Source organism: Neltuma alba, unplaced genomic scaffold, assembly GCF_004799145.2.
Source record: "Neltuma alba isolate B1F8T4 unplaced genomic scaffold, ASM479914v2 tig00013205_pilon, whole genome shotgun sequence".
Taxonomy (NCBI): Eukaryota; Viridiplantae; Streptophyta; class Magnoliopsida; order Fabales; family Fabaceae; genus Neltuma; species Neltuma alba.
Window position 1 is genome coordinate 776 of NW_021637510.1, and position 12,548 is coordinate 13,323.

The window sequence follows — 12,548 nt, forward strand, 5'->3', positions numbered from 1 at the left end:
TTCCTCATATTCTTCATCTTGAAATGTTCAAATGGGAACTCCTTAAGACATTACACAGAAGTATAAACTTATAGGGAATGGCTTTTTAAGGCCGGTTTCCAAAATAGAATCGGTCAGCATAGGCAAGAAATGAGCTCGCGAGTGTTTCAATGAAATTCCCACCGAGAGTTCATAATCATTGTTTTAGCTATTTGTTTGTTGGATTTTATTTGAGGATGAGCTTCGGAGCAACATGTGACCTGGAGGTTATGGGTTCAAATCTTGGAAAGAGCCTTTCTACTTGTTATTCTCCATGAAAATCTTTGCTTGTTAGTTATTGATTTGCATTAGTAATTTTGTCAGTGACTTCATAGAATATGAGGTATTCCTCTGGCTATTGCTTATGAGTAATGTATCAAATACAAAGCATTTGTTCAGCCGCGCATTTGCCTCGTACAAGATACATACAAAATTTGTAATTGTAATTCTGATTTGACCAACAAGGAGACACTTGTTTTTCAGGTTTGACAGAGAAAGAACTTGCCCGCTATGTAGGGCATTGGTGAAGGCTGGCGATATTCGGTCTTTCGGGGATGGATCGACAAGTCTGTTTTTCCAGCTATGTTAATGCTTTGGGTTGGATCAAGCACATGGAACCGTCATTTCCTGAAAATCTTAATGAATGCTACTTTGATCGGCTGATTTACCTGAAGAGCTTCAAGGGAAGCATCAAACATTGATGGCTTAATCACTCATTCCTATGTTATCTGTTCAGATGTGGGCTTCACTTAACTGCCAGACGCTCAGACAATGGAGAATCCACTGGATCATGTTTCTCACATGTCAAATATTCTGATGAACACAAATTTTGTTCATTATGTTGGACGGTTGTTAAATTCATGTCCCTATTCTTTATCCTTTGTATTATTGTATATCCTTCACATGTTTGTGCAAATTGTCAACCGTTCGTCCGCCTCTTTCTGCCACTGCAACAGTTATAGTTTATATTTATACTCAACTTTCTTTCGTTGAATGAGCGTTTATATTTGTTCTTTTATTTTCTTGTGTTTCGTTCTTAATGCCTTACTTCGTTTCAGCCATCTGGCCCTCTGGTTCGATATATAAGATGCAGCTCTTGGGATAAACTGCATCCTATTTATAAGTTGCGCTTAAAAGATGTTAGAAATTTTAACTTTTTTTTTTGTTTTAAATTTTTGCCCATTAATCACATCATATCGTTGTATTAATTATTCATCACATGCCGCTTTTTCCCACCCATGATTTGGCTCTCATTCTCTCTCTCACATAAATAAATAAATAAAGACATTTTTAACACATAAAATATATTTTTACAGATTTATTGTATTTAACTAATTTTAAATAATTTTTTATGTACATAATTAGGTTCTCTGTGTCTTGCTTCCTCTTATACAGGATATCAATTAGCTTCTAGAAGAATCCTTTGATTCATAATAATAGGATAAGTCACTTGGAGGTAATTGAAACTTACTTTCTCTGGTTTTCTTTTTTTAATATTTTTTATTAAATTGGGTAGTTTAAGTAAATAGTTAAATTAGTTAAAAATTATAAATATATAAAAATTGAAACTTTTTTTTTATCAATATATCCTTATTTAATAAAAGGACAAATAAAATGAGAAATACTAGTAATGAATTTAAGTATGAAAGAGAATGTAGGATGAGAAAAAGATGATGAGAGAAAATAAAAAGTTAATTAAGGACAAAATCAGTAAAAATAAAATTAATGTTTAGGTACTCCTAAATAGGATCTTATAAAAAGAATCAAACAATTTCAAATTTGGGGATTTTATATAAAAGATCAAAGGGAATATTTGTCAATTTTGCCTCTATAGTTAATGGTTAAATATGATCCTATATTTTTTTTCCTCTCCTTCAAAGTCTCATTTAATAGAAATAATTTGACGAAAATTTAATTCAAAACAAATTTAATGAGGTAACCATTATTCCTTGATTCTAATAAAATAGTTGGAAGTCACTTATATTTTGAATTGGATAGAGTATTCATAAAACTGGAGGGATTATTTTACGACTGATAAGCTGTACTTTTTTTTTTTTTTAATTTTGGTAAACGTCTAAAGAAAATTCTTTAATTTTAGGGTTAAGGTACACATAATTCAGGAGGTGTACCTAGCAGCCTAAACTATTTAAAGGTGTAATTCTGCCCCTAATGTATTAATGGAGGAGCATTTATACCCCTTTATTAACAGAACCCTAACTCTGTTTGACAGCCGAATATTTATATTTTTTTTAGCAATGACACGAACTGCCACCTGTGTATCACAAAAAAAAAAAATCCGTATGATCTGGATCCCAATCCATCTCATCCGAGTTAAACCGAAGCACTTAGCAACATGGAAGCAAATCGCTACATTGCTATCACCACCTCATTCAAACAAGCTAATCACTACTTCGATGTCAATGAAGGAAGAAAATCTTCAATAAATGAAGAAGTTAAAAGAAAAAAAAAAACTCATTCAGTGTAGAAACAGATGAAGAAGGGGCGATGGCATCAGATCAAGAATTGAAGTTACCCAATCTACACTCCCTGTTTCAAATATGGAAAATCCAAAAAACTAATGTTTTAGGTCCTTACATGTTTGATGAACTCAACTTGATTTGGAAATGGAATGGCACAAGAATAGAGAAAGAAAATCAAATCACAGATCTCATCGTTGCTATTCACATACCCCACCAATCGCTGTCTCCTCCCCAAATCTCATTGTTCACTAGGGGTTGTCGTCGCTAGATGAAAGATATCGTTGTTGCCACCATTCACCTGCATCAGGTTGCTAGACCGAAGGTGGATCGTCGCTCAATGAAGAAGGTCACTGTCACCATTGTTGTCTCTACAGAGGAGGCCATTGTTCCAGTCATTTACTGGGTCATCAGAGAAGATGGTGGAGACAGTAATGGGAAGGAGGGATCGCGTTCTGCTGAGAAGGGCTGAGCTTTTCTTCTTCTTTTTTTTAATACCCAGGTGGCAATTTTAGATGATACGTGTCTTTATTTGGAGGGGAAAAAATGCTTAGTTGTCAAACAGAGTTAGGGTTCGGTTAATAGAGGATGAAATTACTCCATTTTTAATAGATTAAGGGCAAAATTACACCAATAAATAGTTTAGAGTATTGGGTGTACCTTAAAAAATAGCTCAGAGTGCTAATGTATCCTTTACTCTTAATTTTATATATGTAAAACTATTTTTTGATCTCAGCAGTCACTTGTAATTCCATCGTTTGTAAATCTATCATGCTGTCTCTCTTATTTACATGAATAATACTTACTCTAGAGATTTTAAAAGTACAACTTCCTCATTTAAATCTTTTAGAATTGTTGCTGGTATTTTTAAAAAATTTACTCATGAGCCTTAATTTTTTTTTTCCGCTAGAATTAGAGGGGTTAATTTATACCATTAAGCATTGATCTTAATAAAAATTAGGGAAAACCATATTGAAGGTACCTATACTTTCTCTCATTTTTAATTTGGTACCTATGTGTTTTTTTCTCTTTAATTAAACATTTAATTTTATCTTTTTAGCAACATTAGCTCTTATAACTTTGTTCTATTGATATTTTTAGTCTTACATAAGGATTATGATGTTATAGAAAAAATAAAGATTTAGTTAAGAACAAAAACACATAGGTACCAATGAAAATTGAAAAAAAGTATAGGTACCTCCAATATGGTTTTCCCTAAAAATTATTACGATCACTTTAATGTAAGAACGAATTATGGGCAATCTGCATTACGCCACAGTATTTATAGAATTAAAAGAAAAAGACAGGAGCAACGGCGATGGATTTCCCAATTTCGCAGTTAGCCAGGCGGATCCGACTCCGAGCCCCATCTGGATTCTCTACTCCTCAGGCTCAGTCCTCCTCCCCCGCCCCCGTGATGTTTTGGATCGCAGGATTGATCTGACCATTTAGTGCTGCGAATCCAGACCGTCCCTCGTTTTTAATGTACCAACCAGACCGTCCTTCCGAGTGCATGCTAATCTGGTTCCCTCCTCCTATCATTTTTTTAATTGACAATGATAATTCCTACCTATCTCCCCTTTCCGATAAGTTTTCAGCGTCATTCTCTATCTAATGAAAATTCTCGATTGAATTGTTTTCAAGATTGACAATCAATTTCTGCCGCATTTTCCAACGAGACTGTTTTGTTTTACGCTTCTGAGTCATGTTCTTTTTCTGATCTTGGAATCCCTTTCTGGGTTTTGCGCCTCCAATTCTTCAATTTTTGCTATCACTAGTCTTGAACAATTCTTTAAGGTGCTGGGGGTCGGATCTTATTGTTGCTCTTGAAAAAGCTTTTGCACTCATAAGTGCTTCTTCGCCGCAGAAAGGTCAAAGGCGATCAGTAAAGGTTTGTCATTGTGTTCCAACTCATGAAGTTTTTGCCTGACTTTTCTTTTTCAATTGATTTTTATGATGGTCATTTTTTCATGCTTCACGTTGAAAGAAAATATCCCTTGTCCTGGGTTTTCTATTCAATCACTCGGGCAAAATAAATTCTTTTGTTTTATATTTCACTAGTCATCTCAGGCTCTGTCGTTAAACTTGAAGTTTGTATTTTTGTTCTGGGAAACTTTTGGTGGGATTGATCGTGGTGCAATAGATTATTGCTGAAAGGAGGGATTTGCTACTTGTTAAAAGAGTTGCTCTGGTGGTTATCTCAACTCACTCAGATACCCTTCGCCAATGAAAAAACAGTGATCATATGATTGTCTGTTATTTTTTCCACGCTTAGTTGGGGGGAACATGGCCAACATGCGCATACTTTCCATTTGTTGACAGACACTTGTTAAGTCGATATCCCTTTTATGTTAAAATAATAATTACTGTCTGATAGCATGAGCGTTAGCCATGTCGCAATACTAAACATGTGACGAGAATAAGTCCACTTTATGATTTAAAGTGACGATTTTGGTCTTCTTCATAACAAGATCGTTTACCTTGATACATTATTTGGGCCCCGTCGACTATGGAACTTTGGATGGAGCAAATGATTCTTCTTCAAAATGTTTTTTTTTTTTTGGTTGGTATCATTGAATACAGCTGATTTTGGATATCATAGACATAATTTCCTAGAATGGTGGATCGGAAATTTTTTAGCTTGTCAATTTAAGTATGAGTAATGACTTGAGCTATTAGTCTCTGATTGTGATACTCGACAGTTACGATTGCGGTGCTGATCAAGCTGAAATAAACTGGAATCTATTGTAAATACCTAAATGATACAAGCAAGGAAGTGAGTTTTTCACACGGGCAGAGTGGCTGAGTGAGAACGGGGAGTATGGTTCTTGTTGCTCATGTTGTTGGCTTAAACACATATTTTTCAGGAATATGAATTATTAATCCTTCCAGGTTGAAGAATTGGTTCAAGGTTCAGGGCTGGGTTTGGCTGCCCGATAGACTCCTGATATCTTCTGTTATACATATCGTTTGCATAATGTCCAGGCTTTAATTTTTCCATTACTTCTGAGATTCCTTGTTCATTCTGCTGTTAATTGGGAATTTTCCTCTTAGCCATGCCTCCGGAACTCCTGTTTTCTCCCTTTCATGTGGTATTCATAGTGTTTTGCTCTTCATTTAGTTTGTGTTATCCAACCATTCACCTCATTAGAATAGGATCATTTATCAATTTTCAAAATTTCATTTGCTTTTTCAAATTCTGAGCTTGTCATCATAGCATCTAAGCGCATAGCACAAGTTTATTCTCTTTAAAGCAATTTGACCATGTGAAATTGGGTAATTTCAATCTTCTGTATGAATTTAGACGCATGGCAGCTACAGAAGATACAGGCACTGCCCTTTCTAGAGATTTTTAAGTAACTTTAACTGTCAGATCAAACATAGAGAACTTGATTTAAACAACTCACTTTAAATATCCTGCTCTTAGACAATTGAAAAACCTGAAGATTTAGGATCCCACCTGTCAAGTGGCTTTTAAATGACTATTTTCCTTGCTACGTGTACTGTCTTCCACTGTTTGAGTGAGCAGCGAAAGATCATCTATTCTTGGATATAAACAATAATGTAACAGCTAGGAATATGAATAGTCACATTTAATAGTTGATTGTAAGGATGAGAAATTGAAGCGTGCCTGCATACCCAAATAGTTTGCTTTGACTGGTCACATGGTATTTGCTGCTGTTTATGCTTGCTTTGCATATTTTTCTTCAGCTTTTTTATCACTAATTATTATATGCAATATGTATAAAAAATGTTTTTGTCTTTCTGACAGAAATTGACTTGGGAGCCTCAAATTTCTATAGTTCTAGTCATCCATACTCACCAAATGCAGCAAGGGCTCACAGCTACTCCCTTGTCTCATTCAAGCTCATCTGTTTCAACACTCGTGGAATAGGTCCAACTTCATGGATAGGCGACTTTGAATTCCCAGTGCTGGGTCGTCTGCTGATTTTCCCCAACAAAATGCAGATAGTAATTCAAAAGATGAAACAGAGTTGTCTCTGTGTCTTGGAATCAGGACTTTGGTTGCTTTTCTGCTGGCACTAGCCATGGCTTTCGAATTTACAATTGTGTGCCTTTCAAGGAGACTTTTAGACGTGACTTGAGAGGTGGTTTTAAAATTGTAGAGATGCTTTTCCGGTGCAACATTCTAGCACTGTTGGCGCTGTAACTAATCCATTTTACCCTCCCAATAAAGTTATGATTTGGGATGATTATCAGAGCAGGTGCATTGGTGAATTTACATTTAGGTCTGAGGTTCGTGCAGTGAGATTAAGACGTGATCGAATGTAGTAGTTCTTGAGCACAAGTTTATGTTTATAACTTCATGGATTTGAAGCTTCTTCAAACAGATTGAGACTCTGGCTAATCCTAAGGGATTGTGCTGTCTTTCTTATCATCCAAATACATTTGTTTTGGCTTGTCCAGGTGTTCACAGAGGACAAGTCGGGTTGAACACTTTGGTCTGAACATGACAAAATAATTGATGCTCATGATTCTCAATTGCATGCTTAACTTTGACAATGGATGGGCTCCTTCTTGCAACTGCTAGTGCAAAGGGCACTCTAATTAGAATCTTCAACACAATGGATGGCACTCGGTTACAGGAAGTAGGTTACTGGACCATGTATTTGATTATTTTGATAACTATTATTGTCTCTGACCTAATTCTGTGTCAATTTACTGTGTGGAACTTATCCATTTTTTTTACGCATTCACTTGAATAAGACTGGTGGCTAGAAAATCACCCTCTTGTAAAATCCTTTCTTTATTTGATCTATATTTTTCCGTGATCTTCTGATGATTGTTCTACTGTATGCAAACAAACTGCAAACTCTATTCAAGTTTAAAAACCTCACGAGGTTAACTTTCCAGTAGTTTTTTTTCCTGTGAAGGGGGAAATCTGCAACAATGTCTTCTCTACATTTTTATAACACAGATTTCATGTTGAAATTCCTCAGGTAGTTTCACCTCTTGTGGTTTTATGTGATTTTCCTGCTAGTCTCATGTGGTTGTACCTTGCCATCTTTTTTTGTAAAGACAGAAGGCGTTACTTCTCAAGAATCATGGATTGACCCTAAGATTTTTTGAAATTAGTAGCTTTTCTTCAATAAAACTCTAGTTTGTTCCATGATTGTGAATTTTCTTTAATTCTCCATGTAACAATCTTCTGTGCAGGTGAGAAGGGGGGTTGATAGAGCTGAAATATATAGTATTGCTTTATCGCCAAATGTCCAGTGGTTGGCAGCATCAAGTGAGAAAGGTACCATTCATATGTTCAGCCTGAGAGTCAGAGTTGTTGGGATGGATACATTGCCTGCCCCAACTACACCCCAAAGCCCTGCACTGCTTCATCAGAATTCTTCGACCTCTTTAGATGCATTGCTTTCTCCAAATACTGGTTCTAACCCCAGTTCATCATTGTCTTTCATGAGAGGTAAAAGATTTACTTGAATATGATGATTACTTGCTAAGCAGTTCTTATTAATATAATTTCAAGGTTTAAAAAATTTTGTTCTTTTTATGTGTTGCCTAAGATGTCAATATGTTGACCTGAATATGGTTAGACTTTTGAATGCTTAGAAAACATGGTATCATCATTTTATTTACGTCTATCTAATCAACTGTCTGAAAGACTCTGCAAAACCCTTTGACGGGGGGCTACGTCCCCATTATTGCTGTTCTGTTTTCAAACCAAGTCATCCCTGGATATTATTTGACTAATGCTTATATATATTTCCTAGCAGTGTGGATTTTCCTCTTTTTCACAACCAGTTCATCGTTCTGTTACTTTCTGTGTAAGCTACAAACTGCATAATATTATGGCAAACATGGGTCATTTTGATTTTTCTAATCACTTGATCTCTTTGACTACATGGTAGGGGTTTTGCCAAAATATTTTAGCTCAGAATGGTCATTTGCACGGTTCCTTCCGCCTGCCAGAGAAACACGCAATTTATTTGGCTTTTGGACCTCGGAACAGTTGTCATAATAGTTGGCTTGGATGGGAGGTATGGTCAATTTAATTACTGCAATTATTACCAAACAAAAAGAGGCGTGTGTTTTTTAGTTTAGATATAAGGAACCTCATTCCGTGTGTTTATGCTGTACTGCTGTAGAAATGAACGAAATGAATACGTACTACTAATAATTCATGAACAATGTGTAGAATACATATATACATGTATATATATATATGATATATATGATCTATATATATGCTATATGTTCATGATATAATAATCGAATACTAAGCATTGAATGCCCGTATGAAAATGATAACTAATGCTGGGGGATGAAAAATTGTGCATTCCCCCTATCTGTGTGTGGTTTCGTTTATATCTCCTAACCTTTTAATTAGCACCACCGAGGAACGTTTCAGAATGCAGGCCCCGCGCTCCTTAATTCATTCAAAAACATCTCACAAACTTATTCTCTGAGTCCAAGGTCTAAGTTACCTTGTAAACTTTCAAACTTTGTCGACGATGCCATTTTGTGCCACATGATATGCTCATTGACTTTTGGAAGTTTACAAAGGATACTATATGCCTATGAACCCCCCCCCCCCCCAAAAAAAAAAAAATAAAGAAAGAAAATTGAATTCTACTGATTGTCTCTTTCAATATCTTCATCTCACATGGTGCTATCTCTTTCTCCATGTTATCAGTTTTTACAGGTGCAGCTTTGATCCAGTCCATGGCGGAGAAGATGTTGCAGCAGGAATATGTTCGGTTTTTGAAGTCTGAAAGTAGGCCAACGTGAACTATTAATTGTTCAACATTTCAATCATCACTTCATAAGTCACAAAAATTAGAAGAACAAAGTTTATAGGTACAATTAGGGGTACTGGTTAAGTTTCAATCTGCAAATACGTCAGCTTGTTGAAATCAAATCCTAATCCTAACTATCATGATTTCACCTACAAACACTATATTGTACCTTAGAATAAGGTTTTCTTATGAGTCGTCTGGCAGCCGCAACTTATTATTTTCGTGTAAATATGAAGTGTACATCTTATGCAAGAGAAAAAGTCTTTGTAAATATGATGGCTTCCCACATTGAATGATCTTGAGGATTTTTCTTTTCTGCTGTTTATAGCGCATATTTTGGGGGAGAATGTGAATATAATTAAGGCAAAAGCACTTTAAAAAATACTTTCACGTGTCTCATATTTATCTTAAACTCCATAAAATCACTCTCAAAAAACTAATCCAAACACCCCCTAAAAAGAAAAAAAAGAGATCAATTAATGGTTGAATATCCGTTGCTAATTGTAACCACCTTACTGGAAATTTTCAATGCAGCATCCGAACAAATTGTAGTTTTTAAAGCTTAGCTTTACTCTTCGTGGTTTTGATTTGAACTACTGATCATGGTCATGGTCATGATGATAATATGCACTGGGAAAAGGAATTGATTATTCCCAGGCCTTATCTTTTCCCATCATGCATCATCAAAATCTGTGTGTGTGTGTGTGTGTGTCTGGCACTTAAAACTATGACATTTCTAATATTTGTAACAACTTTTAAATATAATTACTTTTAAATTGTTAGAAAACTAACTAATTTGTATAGTTTGAAATTGTAATACATCATCAAAAACTGGCACAGCAAAAACAATTTAATATCAAAGAGAACCAAAAAACCTCACAAACTATTTCTTCACGTCTCTAGTTATTGATGAAACCATGCAAATATTCTACACACATTATTGGAGGAAAAAATTGTTATCACGAGATAGAATGAAATTCCACTTAATAGAAAACTCTGCACTCGCCAATTTATACGACTCAGTATTAAGCACAAGGCTCAAGCAAAATCAGACTTCATAGATCAAAGATTTCTCTTCTTCGTCTTTGATAGTGTTAACCATGAGAGCCACCTGATTCATACTTGGCCTGGCTACTGGGGAACGATGAACACATTTGATAGCCACTCGAAGCAGATTCACCAATCTCTCTTCACTCGCATACTCTGATATCAGTTCCTTGTCAAACACCTCACCAGTCCATTCTTCCCTCACAACAGATTGGACCCACTCCGCCAAGTCAATGCCATCGTTCTTCACTAACTTCCCTGTGAGTAGCTCAAGAAGAATCACCCCAAATCCATACACATCTGCCTTCAACGCATTTGGTAGCCCAGAAACCAGAAGGACGAGGGCTTGCAGAAGATAAGCTCAGTTCATCGTCCATGCTCATCACACCATACTCGCTTATGCGTGCTTCCATGTTATGGCTCAGCAAAATGTTGGAGGATTTCAAGTTTCCATGTGCAATACCTTTCTCCCCAACCTCTTGATGCATGAAGGCTAATCCCTCTGCTATCATAGCTGCAATTCCTAGCCTGCTGGTCCAATCAAATCCCTTTGACTCGCCTGAAACGCATGTATAGTATTACGAAGATCATGCGTAAATCTATGGGATGAAATTAAAAGTTGAATAGGAGACAAATATAAGATATTTACCATGAAGAAGCTGGAATAAGCTTCCATTTTCCTGGAATTCGTAGACCAGAAGCTTCCTTGATTGGAACAATAGAAAGCAAGTGGTGAGAGCACATAAGGGTGCTTCACTTGGCCTAGAGTTTCCATTTTAGCTTGAAGTCATGGCTGGAAGTAGCTGAGTCCTTGATCCTTTTCACAACCACTGTCTTCCTGTTGTCCAGCATCACCTTATAAAGACTACCATACTTACCTCTGCCAAGCAATTCTGCAGGGGCTCTCAGCAAGTCCTCAAGTCTCAATTCACTTACCACTGGTTGTGTAAGAAGTATAAGTGACTGTGAAACCGTCCCCCTTCAGAGTTGACTGAAAACTCGGATCTGCTTATTACCGATTTTTGTCCGCTTGAAGCATTGCCAGGTTTGTCGAACACATCATGATCACTACTTGATGCGACCTTATTTGATGCTTCAGCCTTCTGTTTTTCTTCCTTGTACATAGTTTATAAAGTATGAAAAGGATAATTACCAAACCCAATGCAGCATATCCTGAATACATCAGGATTTGATCTTTAGAAGGACCCTTTGATTCATTTGATCCATTCATTTCATTTGATCCATTTGGTTCTACAGATATTTCATTAAGAGTGTGAATGGCACAGTTCTTCTGCAATGGTGCCCACAGAGTTCAGGGTACCCAAAAAGCTATCTTCAGAGATTCGGCCATGCACATCTGGGATTCGGCCACTAAAATTGTTAAATGAAACATTAAACTTATAAAGGTTGGAGAAATCAAACCCGGGTATCGCCCCAATGAGGTTATTGGTTGGGCGAGAAACACATTCAGCCCTGAGATTCTGGACAAGCCGGCAAGTGACCAGAAAACTTATTGTTCGAAATGTCAAGCCTTTTCAGATTATTTAACACGGCAAGCGAAGGAGGAAGTTCCCCAGAAAGTTGATTTCCCCCTAAATACAAGCGAGTTATCTGTTTGCAGTTTCCAATCTCATCTGCTATTCCTCCTCTGACGTTGTTTCCACCAAGACTCAGAATTATCAAAGAATCAGCTAGAGGTTGACTATTGCAGAGAATAGCAGCATCAAGAGTTCCAGATAAATTCACCTGTCTAGAAATAGCCTTCTTACTGATACATTACGAGAATCGCAGGCTACGCTTGCCAGAGGTCCGTACAAGGATCAGAGTCTCCCTTCCAATTCATAGTAGAAAAACTCTGCTGGCAGAGAGGTTTGGCAAGGAAGCTTATCATTGAGCTCTTGACCTCCTCCTCCACACAATGTGTCACTTTAATGTGGAAAATACAAAAAGGAGGACTAACCACATGCGAATTCCTTCCATTGCGGCCGAAACTGATAATATGAGGACGAGATTTGATCCCAAGTCTTGAGCTTTGAAGTAAGAGATGGTGTTTGAAGGCAAGGACGAGAGAAAGTTATTGTTGCCGGAACTAGAATGAGTCAGATTGGCTAATTCCACAATGAGAACCTTTGTAATGTAGCAGAGAACGAGGATCCCTTGTTGATGGATGATATAATATTTGGAAAATATGAGCCGGCAGGTATACATACAGTTAAAGCAGATATGTCATTTCCTT

General features: G+C 36.6%; 2 pseudogenes; one reads left to right on the forward strand and one right to left on the reverse strand.

Annotated features, from left to right (window-relative positions):
- The first annotated feature begins 6,400 nt into the window (after positions 1-6,400).
- LOC114735376 (autophagy-related protein 18c-like) lies at positions 6,401-9,241 on the forward strand (annotated as a pseudogene).
- A 1,072-nt stretch (positions 9,242-10,313) lies between these two features.
- Positions 10,314-12,203, reverse strand: LOC114735372 (probable inactive receptor kinase At2g26730; annotated as a pseudogene).
- Positions 12,204-12,548: the final 345 nt, after the last annotated feature.